Source organism: Coregonus clupeaformis, unplaced genomic scaffold (genome assembly GCF_020615455.1).
Source record: "Coregonus clupeaformis isolate EN_2021a unplaced genomic scaffold, ASM2061545v1 scaf4417, whole genome shotgun sequence".
NCBI classification, from domain to species: Eukaryota; Metazoa; Chordata; class Actinopteri; order Salmoniformes; family Salmonidae; genus Coregonus; species Coregonus clupeaformis.
This window is the reverse complement of record NW_025537871.1, coordinates 1-17,970: the sequence shown is the minus strand read 5'-3', so window position 1 is coordinate 17,970 and position 17,970 is coordinate 1. Positions and strand designations below refer to the sequence as shown.

Here is a 17,970-nt window from a genome sequence, read left to right as displayed (position 1 = left end):
TTATTGCAACAAAACTGCATTCCAAAACATTATTAATTTGCCATCTGGATACATTTATATAATTGTATTCAACAAAATAATGAACTTACCATACAGATCACGAACAATCCCGAACGACAGAGAGTTTGAGCTAGGGACTGCTTGTGATAGCGTGGGGACAGCCAGTCCATTTTACTGCCAGCAACAAATGTCATTCCGACCAAGAGTTATTCAGACTGTCAGGCCCGGGTTGGAGAGGGAGAGAACAGATGGCTCCTTGTGCGCTCAACTTGACCTGGAGAGGGTGGAGAGGTTCTCCTAAGCAGCTATGCGCATATACCCTCACCAATAAAGTTCTCGCTTCATAGTCCGGTGGCCATTTCTTCTGAATAATAGTCTATTTTTAATGTGCTAAATCTGCAACGGTTAACTTTTCTGCTGGTGAAGCCACATTTCTGCACAGTGACAGGTAGGTCGGATAGGATAGATATAGACAGATATATGCGCTTTTCATTGGATGTTTGACACTTCCTGATACACCAGTGTCCAACCAAACACTGGCATTGAACATAGGGCGCTACCCCCGAACCCTGTCCATAAGCGGCTTTCGCTCCCTAATAAACATAAGTGCTTTTCACTGGATGCGAGTAGAGGCTAGAGGGTAGGCCTATGTTGTGTGCAGATTAAAAATATAAAGCGGTTTTATTTTAGTGGGTGAAGTAATACTGTAAGCGGGGGATCTTTTTGCCCACGATGCAGATGGCTAAATCAGTCTGCTAATACAGGACTACTAAAGGCCTAGTGCACTACTTTTGTGAAAAATTATTATTCTGACTTTACAGGGGGTGCTGCAGCACCCTCAGCACCCCTACTTCCCGCGGCTATGCCCGCTCATTTTAAAGGAACAATTTAGTAGATCTGCCTAAATATATAGGCCTAGGCCTATGATAAGACATTTCCATTAACCTGTCCAGAAAACGACATCAGAACATCAACAACACAACCATGGTTGAGTTTATTGAAAAGGCAATTTATCATTATAAAATAGAAAACATTTTATGATAAGAAATTACATGCCCCTAAAAATATTGCTATACAGTAACTCACCTGTTGCATCATTTTAACAAAGAGAGTCACACACAGAGAATACATAGATGTTAATTTGAGGAACTTTTCAGACAATACTGTTGTTCCTTTATTCATCAAAGACAATACTGGTTTTGTCCCAAATGGCACCCTATTCCCATGGGCCTTTGTCAGAAGTTATGCACCATAAAGGGAATATGGTGCAATTTAGGACTGCAAACACTGTCTTCCTATAACCCTCAGAGAGGAGGCACATTTGGGGCATGGTGGAGGACTTTGACAGGGTACACCCTTTACTGCACAAACACAGATACTGTAACGGTAAGATCCTACTAGAAGAGGAGAGGTTTACTTCAAACACTGTCTGTGGCATGATAGTGTACAGTCAGTTGTTATAAACTGACACCAATAATTACATGACTAGGCCTATATGCCATTGTTATTGTGTTATTCAGCCCGTTTTGACGGAGGTAGTATGGTGATACGAAACCGACAAAGCAGAGAAGACGATAAGTAAAAGGATAATAAACAGCCCCATGATTTCCCCTGGTTGAGTTATAGTTGGTAATAGCCAGTCAACTGACTTCTGCTTTTTTCAGGAGGATGAACCAGAACCACACACTTGTCTCAAAGGGTCTTGTCTAGAAGGGTTACAGTTTATGTCAAAGTGAGGTTAAAATATACACTGCTCAAAAAAATAAAGGGAACACTTAAACAACACAATGTAACTCCAAGTCAATCACACTTCTGTGAAATCAAACTGTCCACTTAGGAAGCTAACACTGATTGACAATACATTTCACATGCTGTTGTGCAAATGGAATAGACAACAGGTGGAAATTATAGGCAATTAGCAAGACACACCCAATAAAGGACTGGTTTGCAGATGGTGACCACAGACCACTTCTCGAGTTCCTATGCTTCCTGGCTGATGTTTTGGTCACTTTTGAATGCTGCGCTTTCACTCTAGTGGTAGCATGAGACAGAGTCTACAACCCACACAAGTGGCTCAGGTAGTGCAGCTCATCCAGGATGGCACATCAATGCGAGCTGTGGCAAGAAGGTTTGCTGTGTCTGTCAGCGTAGTGTCCAGAGCATGGAGGCGCTACCAGGAGACAGGCCAGTACATCAGGAGACGTGGGGAGGCCGTAGGAGGGCAACAACCCAGCAGCAGGACTGCTACCTCCGCCTTTGTGCAAGGAGGGAGCAGGAGGAGCACTGCCAGAGCCCTGCAAAATGACCTCCAGCAGGCCACAAAATGTGCATGTGTCTGCTCAAACGGTCAAAACAGACTCCATGAGGGTAGTATGAGGGCCCGCCCGTCCACAGGTGGGGGTTGTGCTTACAGCCAAACACTGTGCAGACGTTTGGCATTTGCCAGAGAACACCAAGATGTGGCAAATTCGCCACTGGCGCCCTGTGCTCTTCACAGATGAAAGCTAGGTTCATACTGAACACGTGACAGACGTGACAGAGTCTGGAGAGCGCCGTGGAGAACGTTCTGCTGCCTGCAACATCCTCCAGCATGACCGGGTTTGGCGGTGGGTCAGTCATGGTGTGGGGTGGCATTTCTTTGGGGGCCGCACAGCCCTCCATGTGCTCGCCAGAGGTAGCCTGACTGCCATTAGGTACCGAGATGAGATCCTCAGACCCCTTGTGAGACCATATGCTGGTGCGGTTGGCCCTGGGTTCCTCCTAATGCAAGACAATGCTAGACCTCATGTGGCTGGAGTGTGTCAGCAGTTCCTGCAAGAGGAAGGCATTGATGCTATGGACTGGCCGCCCGTTCCCCAGACCTGAATCCAATTGAGCACATCTGGGACATCATGTCTCGCTCCATCCACCAACGCCACGTTGCACCACGACTGCCCAGGAGTTGGCGGATGCTTTAGTCCAGGTCTGGGAGGAGATCCCTCAGGAGACCATCCTACCTCATCAGGAGCATGCCCAGGCATTGTAGGGAGGTCATACAGGCACGTGGAGGCCACACACACTACTGAGCCTCATTTTGACTTGTTTTTTAAGGACATTACATCAAAGTTGGATCAGCCTGTGGTGTGGTTTTCCACTTTAATTTTGAGGGTGACTCCAAATCCAGACCTCCATGGGTTGATAAATTTGATTTCCATTGATAATTTTTGTGTGATTTTGTTGTCAGCACATTCAACTATGTAAAGAAAAAAGTATTTAATAAGATTATTTCATTCATTCAGATCTAGGATGTGTTATTTTAGTGTTCCCCTTTATTTTTTGAGCAGTGTATATATATTTTTGCATTTTAGCTCACCCCCTAACCCTAACCCTTTTTCTAACCTTAACCTAATCCTCCTAACCTGCTACGTTAGATTCTCTTAACCTCTGCGTAAGTTCTCCAAACCTGTTACAAAAAAGGTCAATTTTAACATAGGCTGTATCTGATTGTGGTCTGAATCATGGCTGTGTGATTCTGTGCCTGATTCAGATGTTCAGTTGATTGGGTACAATATTTAGTAGAGCTGATAGAGTTGGTAGAGTGGTGGTATCGCGATTTATGTAAAATGCTGCTTAAATGTTTCTGTGTCCATATCAACCTCTGTCCCAAAGCAATATGAATGTCTAGTTTTAAATGTGGTACTTGGTAATAATGCTCATTTAACTCTAGCAGGGTATATCGCCCAGCTCCTCCTTGTACTCTATGCAAATTATCTGATATACTGTCTAACTATGCAAACTCTGGAATTACTGATTTTGGGAGATTTTAACCTGGATTGGCTTTCACCAGTATCCGATAAATTAAAAGATATTTGTACTGAGCTAAATCTAACTCAGCTGATAACTAAACCAACCCGTCCCAACTTTAAGAATCCAGTAAAATCTACTCTACTAGACATTATTCTAACAAATAACCCCCATAAATACACAGCCAGTGGGTTTTTTTCAAATGATATCAGTGACCGCTGCTCTATTGCTTGTATTAGAGATACCAGGCTGAAACACTCTGATCCCTGTATAATCTCTAAGAGAAATTATAAACATTTCTCACAGCAAGCTTTTATCCTTGATTTATATCACTCTGAGCTTTTATCCACTTGCTGCTTTCTGGACCCGGTTTTAGCCCTTGCTTTTTTCTCTTCTATTGTTAACCTCTATGTCTGATAAACATGCCCCGCTTAAGAATCAGAGTAAGAAACCGAACCAGTTCTTGGTTTCTTTCTTGAATTGTCAGGTCTTTTTCTGCAAAATAATCGGGCCTGGGCCTTGTGAGGAAAACAGGTACTCCAGCTGATTGGCTGTTTTTTAGGCAATTGAGAAATAAATATACTACAGCTCGGTCAAAAGGGCAAAATCAAATTACTTCCCTTAATGCTATGACAGATTCTGCAGGAGATCCTGCAAAATTCTGGAAAACCGTTAATTCACTGAAACAGGGAATTCCGCTGTTTCTCTCTCCTAAGCAAATTATCTCAGACTCCTGTATTCTAAGTGAAAAAAATTATATTTGTGATGCTTTTAATAAGTATTTCATCTCTGCTGGTTTTGTTATTTGAAAAGAAAAGTGGCCATTGTGGTACTTGCCAGTTAGTTGATTTTTTCATCTTGCTTTTCAACTGTTACTCTGAAAAATGGTAACCCTGTTTTTAGTTTCAGAAAATAACTGAAGCAGAGGTTCTAGCTGCCCTGTGTGCCATTGATACTAAGAAATCCTTAGGCGCTGACAATTTCGAGGGACCCGTACTTACTTAAGTGTGCTGCACCTATCATTGCTGGTTCAGTGACACACATTTTTAATCTAACATTAAGCACAGGAAATATCCCTAAGGTATGGAAAGCAGCTTTTGTTCTGCCATTACATAAGGGAGGTGACGGTAGTGATTTGGATAACTATCGACCCATCTCTAGGCTCCCTTGTCCTTGGCAAGATCCTAGAATCTATAGTCAACAAACAGTTACAATCTTTTCTTTCTGTTAACAGTATTTTTTAGCCCCAATCAATCTGGTTTTAGATCTAAACACAGTACCACATGCCACTATGCTTGTTGTAAATGATATTGCAAATGCCTTAGATGATAGAAAGCACTGTGCTGCGTTCTTTGCAGATTTGTCAAAAGCTTTTGACACTGTAGACCATGCTATCATTTTGAGTAAGCTGTCATCTATAGGACTGGGCACTGATGCCTGTCGATGGTTTTATGACTATTTTAAAGATAGAACTCAGGCCGTCATGGTCGACGTGGTCAAGTCTGACCCCTTTACAGTTACTAAAGGGGTCCCTCAGGGTTCAATAATTGGCCCACTATTGTTCTCACTTTTATATAAACAACATTGGTGATGATGTCAGATATTGTAAATTCCATTTAAATGCAGATGACAGTGATGTACTCTATTGCTCCAACAGCGGACCAAGCTTTAATGCAGTTGGAGTCTGATTTTAGGATACTACAGGGGTCTCTTTTACAGCTTAAACTTGTTTTAAAGCGCTAAGAAAACAAATGTCATGTTTTTTTCTAGGTCTAAACTCTCAATTAGAAACACTTTTGTAATCACTAGCTTGGATGGTACTCAAATCAAACAGGTCTCTGCATATACAGTGGGGGGAAAAAAGTATTTAGTCAGCCACCAATTGTGCAAGTTCTCCCACTTAAAAAGATGAGAGAGGCCTGTAATTTTCATCATAGGTACACGTCAACTATGACAGACAAAATGAGAAAAAAAATCCAGAAAATCACATAGTAGGATTTTTAATGGAATTTATTGGCATATGATGGTGGAAAATAAGTATTTGGTCAATAACAAAAGTTTCTCAATACTTTGTTATATACCCTTTGTTGGCAATGACACAGGTCAAACGTTTTCTGTAAGTCTTCACAAGGTTTTCCACACACTGTTGCTGGTATTTTTGGCCCATTCCTCCATGCAGATCTCCTCTAGAGCAGTGATGTTTTGGGGGCTGTCGCTGGGCAACACAGACTTTCAACTCCCTCAAAGATTTTCTATGGGGTTGAGATCTGGAGACTGGCTAGGCCACTCCAGGACCTTGAAATGCTTCTACGAAGCCACTCCTTCGTTGCCCGGCGGTGTGTTTGGGATCATTGTCATGCTGAAAGACCCAGCCACGTTTCATCTTCAATGCCCTTGCTGATGGAAGGAGGGTTTCACTCAAAATCTCACGATACATGGCCCCATTCATTCTTTCCTTTACACGGATCAGTCGTCCTGGTCCCTTTGCAGAAAAACAGCCCCAAAGCATGATGTTTCAACCCCATGCTTCACAGTAGGTATGATGTTCTTTGGATGCACTCAGCATTCTTTGTCCTCCAAACATGATGAGTTGAGTTTTTACCAAAAAGTTATATTTTGGTTTCATCTGACCATATGACATTCTCCCAATCCTCTTCTGGATCATCCAAATGCACTTCAGACGGGCCTGGACATGTACTGGCTTAAGCAGGGGGACACGTCTCGCACTGTCAGGTGAGTCCCTGGCGGCGTAGTGTGTTACTGATGGTTGGCTTTGTTACTTTGGTCCCAGCTCTCTGCAGAGTCATTCACTAGGTCCCCGTGTGGTTCTGGGATTTTTGCTCACCGTTCTTGTGATCATTTTGACCCCACGGGGTGAGATCTTGCGTGGAGCCCCAGATCGAGGGAGATTATCAGTGGTCTTGTATGTCTTCCATTTCCTAATAATTGCTCCCACAGTTGATTTCTTCAAACCAAGCTGCTTACCTATTGCAGATTCAGTCTTCCCCAGCCTGGTGCAGGTCTACAATTTTGTTTTTGGTGTCCTTTGACAGCTCTTTGGTCTTGGCCATTGTGAAGTTTGGAGTGTGACTGTTTGAGGTTGTGGACAGGTGTCTTTATACTGATAACAAGTTCAAACAGGTGCCGATTAATACAGGTAACGAGTGGAGGACAGAGGAGCCTCTTAAAGAAGAAGTTACAGGTCTGTGAGAGCCAGAAATCTTGCTTGTTTGTAGGTGACCAAATACTTATTTTCCACCATAATTTGCAATAAATTCATAAAAAATCCTACAATGGGATTTTCTGGATTTTATTTTCTCCAATTTGTCTGTCATAGTTGACGTGTACCTATGATGAAAATTACAGGCCTCTCTCATCTTTTTAAGTGGGAGAACTTGCACAATTGGTGGCTGACTAAATACTTTTTTTCCCCACTGTAAATACTTAGGGGTATGGTTAGATGATAGGCTTTCTTTTAAAAAACATGTTACTGAATTGGGAAAAAAGCTCAAATTCAAGATAGGGTTCCTTTACAGAAACAGGGCTTGTCTGTCCTCCGTAAAATAGAAAACAAATTGTGCAGGCTACTTTTATGTCCGTTTTTTAGATTATGGTGATATTATCTATATGCATGCATCGGCAAACACATTAAAACCACTGGATGCTATTTACCATTGTGCACTCAGGTTTATCACGGGTGATAGTTACAAAACTCATCACTGTATCCTATATCAACATGTGGGTTGGGCCTCTCTATCTGTGAGGCGAGAGCAACATGCTCTCTTGTTAATTTATAAAGCACTTCTTTTAAAACTACCTCATATATATCATCATTAATTTCCACTAGATATACTAATTTTAAAACCAGATCACAGATGTGGATTACATTAGAGACTTCTGTGGTCTCCACAGAGTTGGGTAGGACTGCCTTCAGTTCATTTGCACCTTATTTATGGAACAAACTGCAGATCCAACTTAAATTAGACACTCTGGTGTCCCTTGCCCATTTTAAAAAATGTAATGGAGGATCAATATGATGTTGTCTGTGATTGTTTCTGTTGAATTGTGTTTTGTGTTTTGTATGTTTGAAATGTTCTTGTCTGTATGTCTAAAACTGTACATGTCAACATGTTTACACAGGGCACAGCCGTAAAAGAGATCCAGGTCTCAGTCTGTTTTTCCCTGTTAAAATAATGATTTAAAAATAAAATTAATAAAAAATTATAGACAAACCGTCTCAAAGCCTCAAGTAAAGTCTGTGTTGCCAGAATGCAGAGTGGCCACTAGATGACGGTGTGGATTCACATATATTCTCCTTCACGCTAATCCTGCCTCCCAATGTAAAAACGTGACATTCAGGGCACTCAATCCCCATTTCAAAATAGGCAATAACCAGAATATACTGTAACGAAACAAGGCTTGTTCCAAGAATGAAACTAGTGTGACTCATCCGTCCTATTCAATCTCCCTCCCCACCCCTGTGCTTCGTGTGTGTGTGTGTGTGTGTGTGTGTGTGTGTGTGTGTGTGTGTGTGTGTGTGTGTTTTGGCTGGCTATCTCATCCTGCTACGGTGCAGATCAGAGAGTTCACAACAGGGGGCACAATCAAGGCCACAGCCCCCCAGAACAAACCAATTCACTTTTCCTCTCAGCCGACTCACACACAGGCTTCATTTGAGAGGCCTGTCAGAAAGCTCAGATAGAGCCACTTAACCCTTGTGCTTTGCTGGAAAAAATGACATCCATTATGTTACGGTCAAATTGACCCGCACAGCTCTAAACACACTCAAGACAGTCAAAGAATTAAGTAAAAACAGAAACAACTTTATTTTGTCTTATCAGACATTTCAGAAAGAAGAAATACAATACTTTTATTTTTTTAAACAATATTTAAGAACTATTTGTTAAAAATATTTCCTTTTCTCACAAACAAGATTTTTCAGTTTCCCCAAGTAGGTTTTTTCCCCCCTATTGGTCCATATTATCCCTTCAGTCTTTCTCTCTACATGTTGAACACAATGTGTGTGTGTGCTTTCTGCAGATGTATTTATTGCATTCTACACAAGTGGTGCTTGTTTTACTGTCTTGTCGAGGGGGCAGAGCTGGCATCTTTTCCGTTTCTTGCCACTGCCTGTATCCACTGGATCCATTTCTGGTTGATTGGAGGCATGTGTTGATGGTCCAGCTTGAATTTTCTGGACGGCAGATGCAGCTGCTGTCGACCGAGGAGGCCGGACTCTCCTCTGGATCTTGGGAGTGATGAGAGCTTTGCCGAGCTCCTCTAGGAAAAGCCAGCGTCGGTACAATTTGCCACCATTCCATTGCTGGTTGATTTCAGTCCACAGGACATAGGCATTGTAAGCAGACACATCCACAATGTTGTAGAAAATCACCAAAGGCCAGCGGGCAGTCATGCGCTGACAACTATATGTTGCTGTGACTTTATCCAAATTGTCAACTCCTCCTTTGGTGGAATTGTAGTCCAGTATTATTTGTGGCTTGATGTCCTCTCTTGCACTCAGCGATGCATCTTTGTGCATTGTGCTCATTACAAGAACATTCTTGTTCTTCTTTGGGCAGTATGAAACAACAGTTGCATTTTCAGAGAAAGCAAATTTAGAGGGAATGCACAGTTCTGCCCTGCATTTTCAGAAGCTCACTGGGAAGTTCAGGTTTGTTTTTTCTGATTGTTCCAACCATGGTCAGCTTTCTCTTCTGTAGTTCAACACCAAGGCGGTAGGATGTGAAGAAGTTGTCACACGTGATGTTATGACCTTGCAGCCCTTCACTCATGTCCAGCACCACCCGCATCCCCTGGTTTTCTCAGGCACTCCGGGTGGCTTCCCAGTGTAAACTTGCATATTCCATGCATAGCTTGATGTGGCATCACATGCTGCCCATATTTTGATGCCATATTTTGCAGGCTTGTTTGGCATATACTGTCTGAAGGGACAACGTCCTCTGAATGGAACAAGGCGTTCATCAACTGTAACATGAGGACTGGGATTGTACAGTAACGGTAGAATTTCCACCCATTTATCCCATACATCTCTGATTGCAGCTAGTTTGTCTCTTCCACGTCGACCCGGTCTGGTATCACGGTTATCAAAGCGAATCACCCGAAATTATGTGGAATTCTTGTAGAGACATTGTTGCCCGAAATATTGGCCTTCCATTCTCTTCATTCCACAGGCTGGCGTTGCTTCTCCGTTTTGACCGGTAGACTCCAGCTAATATGAGCAATCCAATGTATGCATGCAAGTCAATCCGATCCAGTGGCTTCCAGTTCTCTTGAAACACACGCGCTCCCCTCCAAGTTGGTCATGTCCAGAACAATCTTCTCTATTGCTTGGGGGTAAAAGAGCTCAAAAGCTGATTGTATGTCATGGACTCGAGTGACAGCAAATCGTGTAGGTCCTGGAACCATTTTTATTACATTGGAAGCTGAGAGTCTACCTTAGGACCTCGTTGTGGTGACGGTGACCATTCAATATGACCATCTTTAGACTTCCATGTCTTCTCTTCTCTTGATGATGCTTGTTGCATGCTCTGTCTCTCATCTGATGTAGGGGATGGTACGGCAGACTCCTCCTCTGAATCCTCTTCAATGAAGACAAAATCTGGATCATCAACAGCATTGTCCTCTATCTCTGAAATATCCTCTGTCTCTGAAACCTCTTCTTCTTTTTCACTGTCACAGTCCAGAATTTGTGATAAGACTTCATTGATTGAAAATCTTTGGAGCTCATTTTTGAGTGTCTGTGTCAGGGACCTGCTGCTCTCACACTGAGGAGAAGCTTGGGAAAGCCCTTTTAACCCAAACACAATTCTAAAAGTGCAACCAGGACCAGTCAAAACAAAATACATCAAAGACACTTTTTTTGTTTTGCACCTGTGCAAATATATATACACATGAAAGCCTCCGGGTCAAAATGACCCACAACATCATGTTTGTATACAAAATGTACACAGACATTCCACAACACATCAGTGTGTCCACATTTTGCAGTTAGGTTCATGACCCTAAATGAGGAAAAGTCATGTAATTTCATGGCGAAAAAGAGTGGTTAACTAGTATTTTAGACAACGCAAAAGTGGAAACGGGTCAAATTGACCCACAACATAACAGGAGGTTAAGCCAGTGTTCCAACATGAAAGAGGATGACGGAAATAGAGGGATGGGTGGAAAAAAGAGAGAAAGGGGAGAAAAGGGATTTAGGAAGAGTGGCGTTTGATCTACTCTCTCTGGGGCGTTGCTTGGGGGTGGGTTAACGTTCACTAGAACACCGTTTGTGGTCCCTTGAAATTTGTCATTCAAAAAAATTATTATTTGGTATTTTTGTTTTTGTGTTTTTCATCTGTTTTTACCAGCAGGCATAAAGTGGAATGTGGAGAGGCAAATAATCAGGCCACAGGTCTAAACATACAAGGAGGAATAAGTTAAAGAGAGAAGAGGGAAAGAGGGATGAGGGGGAAATGGAGAGAAGGAGCGACAGAAGGAGAGGAGAATAGAAAGGCAAAGAAAGAGAGTAGGGCATCAAGAGGCAAAGGAGGGCTGAGAAAAGAGATAAAGAGATAAAGAAGAGAGAAAAGCAAGGAAAGGAATCATGAAAAGAGCAGCGGAACAGTCAGAGGAGACAGGGTGAATGGTAAGATTGATGTGCCTTTCAATGCTTTCTCTCTCCTCCCTCTGTGTGTAGGTTGAGGAAGGGATGGTAGGGTTGGAGGGGTAGGGCTGGAAGTGTAGGGGTGGAAGGGGGAGGAAGGGGGAGTGGTAGGGGTCAGGTGGGACCTAACAAAGGGACTCCCCAGTAGTGATTAGAGATTAAGTAAGAGGGGACTGCTCCTCCCAATAGAGGTAGGCAGGTAGGGAGTCATTCTTCTCATCACTACTCTGACCCCCTACTCTGACTCTAACCACCTCTGAACTGCCACCACCATCCTCCTCCTGGACAGAGTGAGTGAGCCATCCATCATGTTATTCCTGGGGTGGGTTGGTTGCAGCCTTGGTGCCTGTATTGCTGCAGTCCCTGAATGATGACTCAACCACAGCCACAACAACCACTGACTGACTGGCTGTGACAATAACAGTGACAATAATGCCACTGCTCTGCCACCATAATGCCACTGCTCTGCATTTTCATGTCATGTCATCTATTTGGTGACCACAACCACCATCCTTTAAAAAACAACATCCTTCCAGCTATACTTGAAAAAAAATTAAAAAAAACTTTGGTGGAGTTGTGCCAGGAAAATAACCTCTCCCTCAACATCAACAAAATGAAGGAGCTGATCGTGGACTTCAGGAGACAGCAAAGAGAGCACACTGTCACGGTTTCGGCCGAGGCTGCCTCTCTTCCTTGCTCGGGCAGGCTTCGGCGTTCGTCGTCTCCGGAATACTAGCTGCCACCGTTGTATGTTTCTATGTTCGTTTGGTCTGGTCTGGTATTTGTACACCTGTTATCGTTTAGTGTCATTAGTGTCCTATAAGTTCTCGTTGTGTTTGTCAAGTGTTGTGTGTTGATTGTTTTCACTGTCGTACGCTTTCTAGTACGTATACTGTTTGCTCGGTTGAGCTGTTCTCCATTGTGTTGGAGTGTTTTGTCGCACCTGTTTAGTGCGCCCGTTTTGATTTTCGCCTGCGTGCGGAGTTCTCGCCTCAGGGCATTTATTCGTGCTTGTGTTTGTGCATCCACTAAAGTCTTTTGGACTTACTTTCGTCCTGCGCCTGATTCCACCACCACACCCACCTACAGCAACACTGACAGAATCACACACCTGCTCGGATGGAATCAGCAGGAGCCGCAGCAGCACAGGAGACGTTGGAGGACAGGGTCCGGGAACAGAATGACCAGATCCTGCGGATGGGGTCCGCCCTGCGGAGGTGATCACCACCCTCCAACGCTGGGAGACCCAGGGACACCCCCTAACGCCATCTTCCCTGCCCTCACCATCGGAAAGTCAGCCCATTCCCGCTCCGGAACCCAGAGAGTTCGACTCTCGCTCCCGAGGGCCTACGATGGGACCGCTGCCGGGTGTCAGGGCTTCCTTCTCCAGGTGGAGCTTTACCTGGCCACCGTGCACCCGGCGCCCTCGGGACACGAGCGTGTCCGCCCTGATCTCCTGCCTTTTCCGACAAAGCGTTAGAATGGGCCAACGCCGAGTGGAGAGAATAGACGCTACCACCATCACGTCACGCCGAGTTCTTCCGCCGCTTCAGGCGGTGTTTGACCCATCCCGGAGAAAGCGGCGGGGAGCGTCTGTTCTGCCCTCCGGCAGGGAAGAGGAGTGCCCAGGAGTTCGCGTTGGAATTCGGACTCTAGCGGCGGATGCAGGGTGGAATGAGCGGGCCCTCATTGATCACTACCGCTGTAGTCTACGTGAGGACGTCCGTAGGGACTGGCCTGTCGGGACACCAGCCTCTGTTCGACCAGTTAGTCGACCTGTCCATCAGGCTGGATACCCCTGCTAGCTACCCGCGGACGTCCCGAGGGGGGTCCGTCCATTTCACCCTCCAGCGCCTCCGAGCCGTGCCCCCATGGAGCTCGGGGCGCTGGCGCTAGAGAGAGGAGGTCGAGTACGAGGGGGGGTCCATCTCCTGCACCAACTGTGGTCGGGAGGACACACCGCGGCTAGGTGCTGGGGATGGCCTCCTAGGGGAGAAGACGACAGGCCCCGCACTGGGGAGCCCTTCCAGGTGAGTAGGCGCCCACTCACCCAGAGCTCTCTGTTGCACGAGACTTCTGTATACCTGTAGCGTTTTCCACAGGTTCGCACCTCATTCCCAGCATAAGGCGCTGGTAGATTCAGGCGCGGCTGGGAATTTTGTTGATAAGAGATTTTGTTTAGCCTTAGGGATTCCCCCCTTCTCCCTGTTGACGCCCCTTCGTTCATGCCCTAGATAGCCGTCCGTTGGGTGCGGGCTTGATCAGGGAGGTCACGGCGCCACTTAGGATGTGTGCGCAGGGGGTCATCAGGAGATGATCCAGCTATTTCTGATCGACTTCGCCTGCGTATCCGGTGGTGCTGGGCATGCCCTGGTTGAGTACCCATAACCCGTCTATTTCGTGGCAGGAGGGCTCTGATGGAGTGGTCTGCTCAGTGTGTGGGTCGATGTTTAGGCGTTTCGTGGGGGCTACCTCGGTGGAAGTCCAAACCAGGTGCCCGCATTGCACGTTCCCCCTGAGTATGGGGATTTGGCTATTGTGTTCAGTAGTTGAGGGCGACGCAGTTGCCTCCCCATAGGCAGGAGATTGTGCGATAGACCTCCAGGCAGGAGCTGCGCTCCCACGGAGCCATGTGTATCCTCTGTCTCAGGAGGAGAAGAGAGCTATGGAGACTTACATAGACGAATCTCTGAGAACAAGGATACATACGGCCCCTCCACTTCCCCTGCGTCCTCGAGTTTCTTTTTTTGTGAAGAAAAAGGATGGTGGGTTACGCCCGTGCATTGATTACCGTGGTCTCAATCAGATCACGGTGAAGTACAGTTATCCACTCCCGCTGATTGCGACCATGACGGGAGTCATTGCACGGGCGCGTTTCTTCACTAAATTAGATCTCAGGAGCGCGACAACTTGGTGCGCATTAGGGGGCGATGAATGGAAGACAGCCTTTAGTACCACCTCGGCCATTACGAGTATCTTGTCATGCCATACGGGTTGATGAACGCTCCTTCAGTTTTCCAATCATTCGTGGGATGAGATCTTCAGGACATGCAGGGGCAGGGGGTGGTCGTGTACATAGATGACATTCTTGTGTACTCGTCTACCCGAGTCGAGCATGTGGCCCTGGTGCGCCGAGTGTTGCGGAGGCTGTTGGAGCATGACCTGTATGTCAAGGCAGAGAAGTGTCTGTTTTTCCAGGAGTCGGTCTCCTTTTTGGGTTATCAGTTGTCTCGTCAGGGTGAAGATGGAGGTAGACCGGGTGTCAGCCGTGCGTAATTGGCAAACGCCAACCACTGTGAAGGAGGTGCAGCAGTTTTTGGGGTTTACAATTACTACCGGAGGGTTTATCCGGGGTTTTGGACAGGTGGCAGCTCCCATAACGTCTCTTTTGAAGGGGGTCCGTGCGTCTGCAGTGGTCAGCCGAGGAGGACAGGGCATTTGGGAGGCTGAAGGACCTGTTTACCTCGGGCCCCGTGCTGGCGCATCCGGATCCCTCCTTACCATTTCAGGTAGAGGTGGACGCGTCAGAGGCCGGTATAGGAGCCGTGCTGCAACGGTCGGCGCGCACCTCAACTCCGCCCCTGTGCTTTTTATTCCAAGAAGCTCAGTCCGGCGGAGCGAAATTATGACGTAGGGGACAGAGAGCTGTTAGCCGTGGTACAGGCCCTAAGAGGTGTGGAGGCACTGGCTGAGGGGGCTCAACACCCTTTCCTCATTTCTTGACGGACCACCGTAACCTGGAGTACATCCGGGCAGCGAGGAGACTGAACCCTCGCCAGGCGCGGTGGAATATGTTTTTTGACCAGTTCATATTTAAGATCACGTACATCCCTGGGTCACAGAACGGTAAGGCAGACGCACTGTCTCGGCGGTATGACACGGAGGAGAGGTCCGTGGAGCCCACTCCCATACTGCCGGAGTCTTGTCTGGTGGCACCGGTGGTGTGGGAGGTCGATGCTGAACTCGGCGGGCGTTACGCACCGACCCTAGTCCACCTCAATGCCCGGACGGTCGGAAGTACGTTCCGCTCGAGGTTCGGGATCGATTGATCTATTGGGCTCACACGTCACCCTCCTCTGGACACCCCTGGTATCGGCCGGACAGTGCACTGTCTTAGTGCTGAGTACTGGTGGCCCACGTTGGCGAGGGATGTGAGGGTTTATGTTTCCTCCTGCTCGGTGTGCGCCCAGTGTAAGGCGCCTAGACATCTGTCTAGGGCAAGTTCACTACCCTGCCCGTTCCACAACGACCATGGTCTCACCCTCTCGGTGGATTTCATCACTGACCTTCCTCCTTCACAGGGGAATACCACTATACTGGTCGTTGTGGACCGGTTCTCTAAGGCCTGTCGTTTGCTCCCCTATGCCGGGCCTTCCTACTGCCCTGCAGACCGCCAAGCGCTATTCACCCATGTGTTCCGGCACTACGGGGTACCCGAGGATATTGTGTCTGATCGAGGTCCCAATTTACCTCCAGAGTCTGGAGAGCTTTTATGGAGCGGTTGGGGGTCTCGGTGAGCCTCACCTCGGGTTACCACCCGGAGAGTAATGGGCAGGTGGAACGTGTGAACCAGGATGTGGGTAGGTTTCTTGGAACATACTGCCAGGACCGGCCGGAGGAGTGGGCAAGTCGTTCCCTGGGCCGAAATGTCCCAGAATTCCCACGCCATTCCTCCACTAACCTAACCCCCTTTCCAATGTGTGTTAGGTTACCAGCCGGTTCTGGCACCTTGGCAGCAGAGCCAGATCGAGGCTCCTGCGGTGGATGAGTGGGTGCGGCGCTCGGAGGAGACATGGAACGCTGCACACGTCCCACCGTGCAGCGCCTCCGTCACGTCAAAGGCGAGCGCCCGATCTCCACCGTAGTGAGGGACCGTGTGACGCACCTGGTGATGAGTCTGGCTCTCTCCAGAAACCTGCCCCTCCGCCTGCCCTGCCGGAAACTGGGTCGGCGGTTTGTAGGGCCATTTAAAGTCCTGAGAAGATTGAACGAGGTGTGTTACAGATTACAACTACCTGTTGAGTATAAAAGTATTAACCCCTCGTTCCATGTGTCTCTTCTCAGGCCGGTGGTAGCTGGCCCACTCCAAGAAAATGAGATCAGGGAGACTCCCTCCGCCCCCCATTGGACATCGAGGGGGCACCGGCGTACTCCGTGCGGTCCATCTTGGATTCGAGACGCCGGATGGGGGGTCTCCAATATCTAGTGGAGTGGGAGGGGTACGGCCCGAGGAACCTTGCTGGGTGCCGAGGAGAGACATTTTGGACCCTCTCTCTCTGGACGGAATTCCATCGTGGTCACCGACGCACCCTGCTCCGCGTCCTCCTGGTCGTCCCCGAGGCGGAGTCGGCGCACGTCTGAGCCGCCCGGTCAAGGGGGGTACTGTCACGGTTTCGGCCGAGGCTGCCTCTCTTCCTTGCTTGGGCAGGCTTCGGCGTTGTCTCCGGAATACTAGCTGCCACCGTTGTATGTTTTTCTATGTTCGTTTGGTCTGGTCTGGTATTTGTACACCTGTTATCGTTTAGTGTCATTAGTGTCCTATAAGTTCCGTTGTGTTTGTCAAGTGTTGTGTGTGATTGTTTTCACTGTCGTGCGTTTGGCTAGGCATATCGTATACTGTTTGCTCGGTTGAGCTGTTCTCCATTGTGTTGGAGTGTTTTGTCGCACCTGTTTAGTGCGCCCGTTGTTTGTTTTCGCCTCGTACCCGGAGTTCTCGCCTCAGGGCATTTATTCGTGCTTGTGTTTGTGCATCCACTAAAGTCTTTTGGACTTACTTTCTGCGTCCTGCGCCTGATTCCACCACCACACCCACCTACAGCAACACTGACACACACCCCCATCTACGTCGACTTTCCACCTTCGCAGTCCGGGACTGTCACATCTACATTTTACATTTTAGTCATTTAGCAGACGCTCTTATCCAGAGCGACTTTACAGTTAGTGAGTGCATAAATTTTTCATACTGGCCCCCCCGGGGTGGGAATCAAACCCACAACCCTGGCGTGCTGCGGGCGCCATGCTCTACCAACTGAGCTACACAGGGCCTACTCCTGCTCCTCCTCTCCGGCGCTCAACTTCGCGGTCTACTATACCGTCCTGGCAACCGATCATTACGCACACCTGGCAACCTTCATTACTGCGCCTCATCATTAGGCACATCTGGACTTTATCACTACCCAGATTACTCCCCCTTTAATTAGCCCTCTGTTGTCATCAGTCCTTAGGTGTTATTGGTTTTCTCTCACGTTCAGTACGCTTCCCCATGTTTGTTCTTTTGTATCTGTTCCATATTAAACTCACCTTCTGCACCTGCTTTCTGACTCCCGGCATATGTGTTACAGTAACTACTGCTGTACACACCTTTGCTATTTATATACTGTCCACTACTATCTATACACACCTTATTTACTGTATATATAAATATATATATATATATATATATATATATATATATATATATATATATATATATATATACACACACACACACACACACATATATATATAAAGGTGTGTATAGA

At 46.8% G+C, this 17,970-nt stretch overlaps 1 non-coding gene across 1 annotated transcript; it reads right to left on the bottom strand.

Moving 5' to 3' along the window:
• Nucleotides 1-17,417: 17,417 nt before the first annotated feature.
• trnaa-cgc lies at nt 17,418-17,492 on the bottom strand. Its single transcript has one exon. It is a non-coding gene; the product is annotated as a tRNA-Ala (tRNA).
• Between the last annotated feature and the right edge of the window lie 478 nt (nt 17,493-17,970).